Here is a 6,000-nt window from a genome sequence, read left to right on the forward strand (position 1 = left end):
TAAAAACTAAAATGGAAATTATATATAGATTTGATTAATTTCTATAAATTTAAAAATTATTTTTAATTTATCGTTGTCAAATAACAATTCAAATACTATCTTTTATTATTATTTCATTTCTTTATTCCTAAATCCACTAACTAAAGACTCTCTTAACTGTTCAATATGACAAAAGATAATTCGCTCATTTCAATACTCCGTCAATCAATCTTTACATTAATACGGAGAAAGTAAATTATGGATGATTACTAACTATTAGTGCAGATGACAAGATATATAAGAAAATATGCTCAGATACATTGAATTTTAACATCAAATTTTCATATAATAATATTCAATATTTTAATATCGTACTATTATGAGGAAACCCTTCTTAATTATTCAATGATAGGTCGAATCCTGTGAACTATTTTTACGATCCTTTTACATGTATTAATAGATGAATAATCTTCATTTATTTTCTACAGATACATATAAAATGCATATAAAGAGACAGATCGCCTCTGGTTCAATGGGCAACCAATCGGATCGTGTCAATTTAGAAATATTTTGGTGTCTAATTTAAAATAATTTGTTATCTTAGAAGTCAAGTTTGGCAGTGATGTGACCTAGCAACAGTCCTGAGCTACCGCCGTCCCATGCATTCTCCCTCCTGCAATTAGAAACTGGTGATGCTCTCTGTTAACCATTGCTTGCAATTGGCTACGTGTGGTTACGATGCCAACGCCGACACGAATAATAAGATCTAGTAGGTGATGAATAGCCGGATCCACAATATTGTGTTTGAGATTTTAACATCTACTTTTTGTTTGTTTTATGATTGTTCAATGAACAAGCAACCGCTTGATCGAGCCGTATGAACCGATGACAGAGCTTCCTAGTCCTACCGTCATAATATTGAGACTGCAACCTGAGACCTCAAACAGACAACTGCATAGAGTACGTATGATTTAGAAGTTATATATTAAAAGTGGCAAAGCACTTTGTTTAAACCCTTTAAAAATTATAAATTAAATGAAAGCATCTATTTAAACTAAATGAAATATTTTCCTGTAGATAAGTCACAGATGTAGGTTTGATGCTGAGAAAATACGCCCAGGGAAGAATAAGTGAATCTTTTACTATTTTTTTTATATAACCATAAAAAAGTGTTATGTAAAATTGATATTTATATATTTACATCTCTAATTAAATTAAATCTCTTTTTATGAATAATATAGATAAAAGATCAGTACCTGAAAACTGGATTTAACAATTTCTCAAAGGGCAATGCACTTCAAACTTATTTATATATTTACATCTCTAATTAAATTAAATCTCTTTTTATGAATAATATAGAAAAAATATCAGTACTTAAAAACTGGATTGGACAATTTCTCAAATGGCAACGCACTTCATGTTTGGTTTTACTCAAAAGGGCTACTCATGTTTTAGAATTCCCAACAGGTGCTCCTGATTTCAATTTTACCCCGTGACAATTATTAATTTTTTTTCTCTGCCCTTTCCTAGCTCTCCCCGTTGCATGCAACAATCTCTTTCCTCACTATCTTTTCTCATTTGTATGCCACATTTATTCCCTTTGATCTCATTTTTACATAGATTATCTTTTCTCTATTTGCCCCATAGCATAACTAGGGTTGTAAATGAACCAAGCGTTCGTGAACAAATTCGGTCTTCGGCTTGGTAAGAGCTTATTTATGTTCGTTCAATATACACAAGATTGATTAAACAAACAAGCTTGAACAGCTCGTTAAGCTAAATTAACGTTCGTGAACAACGTTCGTGAACAATGTTCGTGAACAATGTTCACGAACCATATTCATTAATAAAACTCTTTTCAATATGCTAAATAAATAATAAAATAAAATAAAATAAATAAATAAATTTAAATTTCCAAGCTTAATAACCAATCAAATAACTAAAAGTTTCAAACAATCAAACAACCTTGAATTGAAAGCTCGATAACATCTAAATGAACCAAGCTCAAGCCAAGCTCGAACCAAGCTCAAGCCAAGCTTGAATTGAGAGCTTGATAACATCTAAACGAACCAAGCTCAAGCCAAGCTTCAAACAAGCTCAAGCTCATAAAAAATAAACCAAGCCAAGCTTGAACACTCATTTCAAAAGCTTGGTTCATTTTAAGCTCGGCTCGGCTAGGCTCGGTTACCTTATCAAACAAGCTTGAACACCCCAAAGCTTGGCTCGGCTCGGCTCGTTTACAGCCCTAGGCATAACCTAATTGATTATCACATGATAGATTTATATAATTGAGTAAAGGTCTAATCCTGACAAAGACTAAGAAATTACTCTCCCATGTGATAATTAACTTCGATTTCTGATTTTCTCCCCTCCCATGAGGATACTAGGATGGCAGATTTCACCTTTTACATAATTTTCTCTCTTATCTTTTTCTTATAAATTATATTATCCTTTAAATTAATTTATATCCAAGAGAAGGGTAATAAAATATTAAAATTATTTTTCTATTTTTAATATCTAATTATAAAAGAATAAAAATTAAAATTAGAATTAAAATTAAAATGAATAATGTGAACAAATTTTATTAATAAAAATAAGTATAAAATAAAAAAAAATTACTTTAATGTTAGTTTCTATAGCTTAAATACAATATCACTCGTTGTGGTGCTGATTTTCGAAGTTCAACACCACATGTAGGTTCTGATCACACACTGTGGTGCTTGTTTATGAAAATTGGCACCACAATGGTGGCGACCTTTAGACTAGCATCATAGTATTCTGAAGGTTTCAAATCATTTTGATCACTGCTAGAAGAGATTTTAAAAAGTAACTGAGGGTTTATTTGGACTCAGATTCACCTAATAAACCCATAGGAGTTAAGCGATATATGGTGAGAAATTCTAGTCCTCATTCACCTACACAAAATTATATGCTCGTGTCAATTGGCACAAAGTCTGAACTTTCTAAACGTTTTGAGCAATGTTGGGAATCCTTTGCGATGAGAATAGAGACCATATTTAGGCTCTTGGGCACTATAGAAATATACATGAGTTGGCATGAGCCCAATCGGAGCTCTCTATATCCATTAATGAGTTTTGATCGAAATGTATTAATGGATCTAGGGGACTTGGATTTTCAAAAACTTGCAATGAGATAGAAATGTGAAGTATGTAGAAGAGATATATGGTGAGAAATCCTAGTCTCGAGTCTACTACACAGAGTTATAGGTCTGTGACAAGTGTCATAAAGTCTAAAATTTTCTAAACCTTTTGAGCAATGTTGGGAATCCTTTATGATGATAACAGAGGGCACATTTTAACTCTTGGGCACTGCAAAAACCTACATGAGTTAGAATGAGCCCAATTGGAGCTCTTTAAGTCCATCAATGGTTTTGATCAAAATCCATTGATGGACTTAGGGGACTTGTATTTTCGAAAACTTGTGATTAGAGCTCTCTAGGTCCATCAATGGATTTTGACTGATCCATTAATGGACCTAGAAGACTCAGATTTCTAAAATTTTATAATGAGATAGAAGTGTGGAGTATATAGAAGAGTATATGGTAAGAAATTCTAGTCTCGAGTCTCCTACACAAAGTTATTATATTGGCCTGTGTCAATTGGCATAAAGTTCAAAACTTTTTAGACCTTTTGAGCAATGTTGGGAATCCTTTACGATGATAATGGAGGACATATTTAGATTCCAAGACACTATAGAAATCTATATTAGTTAAAGTGAATCCAATCGAAGCTCTCTAAGTCTATGAATGAGTTTTGACCGAAACTCATTGATAGACTTAGGGGACTCAGATTTTTAAAATTTTACAATGAGATAGAAATATAGAGTATGTAGAAGGGGCATATGGTAAGAAATCTGAGTCCTCAGTCTCCTACGCGAAGTTATAGACCTGTACCAATTAACACAAACTTTCAAACTTTCTAAACCTTTTGAGTAATGTTGGGAACCCTTTAAGATGATAACGTAGGGCATATTTAGACTCCTAGGTAATATAAAACCCTACACGAATTGAAATAAGCCCAATCAAAGCTCTCTAAGTGCATCAATAGGTTTTGATCGAAACTCATTGATGGACTTATGAGAGTTGGATTTCTGAAAACTTACAATGAGATGGAAGTTTAGAGTATGTAGAATAAATATATGGTGAGAAATACTAGTCTCGAGTCTCTTACATGAAGTTATAGCCCCCGTGTCAATTGACATAAAGTTTGAAACTTTCTAAACCTTTTGACAAATGTTGGGAATCATTTACAATAATAACGGAGGACACATTTGGACTTCTGGGCGCTGTAGAAACCTACTTGAGTTAGAATGAGCCCGATCGAAGCTTTCCAAATATATCAATAGATTTTGATCGAAATTCTTTGATATACCTAGGTGACTTGGATTTCTGAAAAACTTATAATAAGATGAGAGAGGTTAGTGTGTAGAAGGTATATATGATGTCCAATACTGGATCTAAGAGACGTAGGCAAAATTATGGTCGTGTGCTAACTAGAACAGACGATGATGATGGTTTCCGAAGATCAGCACAATAGTGGTGTTGGTTTCTAAAAACCAGCACCATGTGAGAAGGGCAAAAACCAAGACCATAGTGTTTCTGTGACTTTGATTAACTTAGCCAGCTCCCTTAATTGCTCACGTTGACAACAACAATCCTCTCTTCCCCCTCTTGTTGATGCTCACTAGTGGTCTCGGCTCTTTACGATTGATCTATTATTTTTTTATTCCTTGGTGCTTCGCTACCCTCATCGCATTTAGATATCATGATTGATGGGAGTGAAAAGGCAACGCATGGGGCATCTACTTTTGGGAGGGAGGAGATAGCTTGCGTAGTAGATTTGAAGAAATTTCAACAAGGTGTTCAGCTTCCAGGTAATTTCCACTTCTATGTTCAACCAACACTCTGTCTCACCAACAAGCGAGCAAGAAGAACGGCACTGGCTAAGTCAAACAAACACTATGGTGTTGGTTTCTACACTTCTTACTTGATTCATCCATAAACAACACTATAGTGCAAGTTTCTAAAGACTAACACCACTATGGTGTTGATCTTCGAAAACCAACACCAACATCTGTTCTAGTTGCACACAATCATAATTTTGCCTAATTGTCTTAGAACTAGTATTGAGCACCATATATACATTCTACACACTAATCTCTCCTATCTCATTACAAGTTTTCGGAAATCTAAGTCCCCTAAGTTTATTAATAAATTTCGATCAAAAAATCATTGATGGACTTAAAGAGCTCCGATCAAGCTCATTCCAAATCATGTAGGTTTTTGCAATGCCCAGGAGTTTAAATGTGCCCTCCGTTATCCTTGTAAAAGATTTCTAATATTACTCAAAAGGTTTAAAAAGTTTCAAACTTTGTGTCAATTGGCATAGGCCTATTATAACTTAGTGTAAGAGACTCAGGACTAGGATTTATCACCATATATCCCTTTTACATACTCCACACTACCATCTCATTGTAAGTTTTCAAAAATCCAAGTCTCGTAGGTCGATTAATGGATTTCGGTCAAAATCCATTGATGAACTTAGAGAGCTTCGATCAGACTCATTCCAACTCATGTAAGTTTTTTTAGTGACTAGAAGTCTAAATATGTCTTCCATTATCATCTTAAAGGATTCTCAAAATTAGTCAAAAGGTATAAAAAGTTACATACTTTGTATCAATTAGCACATACCTATAACTTCGTGTAGGAGATTGAGAACTAGGATTTTTCACTATATATGTCTTCTACGTACTCCACATTTCCATCTTATTGTAAAGTTTTAGAAATCCGAGTCCCCTAAGTCTATTAATAGGTTTGGGTCAAAATTTATTGATTGACCTAGAGAGCTCCGATCAGACGCATTCTAACTCATGTAGGTTTCTGCAATGCTAGGAGTCAGGACCGACCTTAGGGTGGTCATGGTGGGGCTGGTGCACAGGGCCCCACCTCAGGTAGGGCCCCACTTCTATTAGTAAAAAAATATTGATATTTATTGAATAAAA

This window comes from Zingiber officinale, chromosome 1A (genome assembly GCF_018446385.1).
Source record: "Zingiber officinale cultivar Zhangliang chromosome 1A, Zo_v1.1, whole genome shotgun sequence".
Taxonomy (NCBI): Eukaryota; Viridiplantae; Streptophyta; class Magnoliopsida; order Zingiberales; family Zingiberaceae; genus Zingiber; species Zingiber officinale.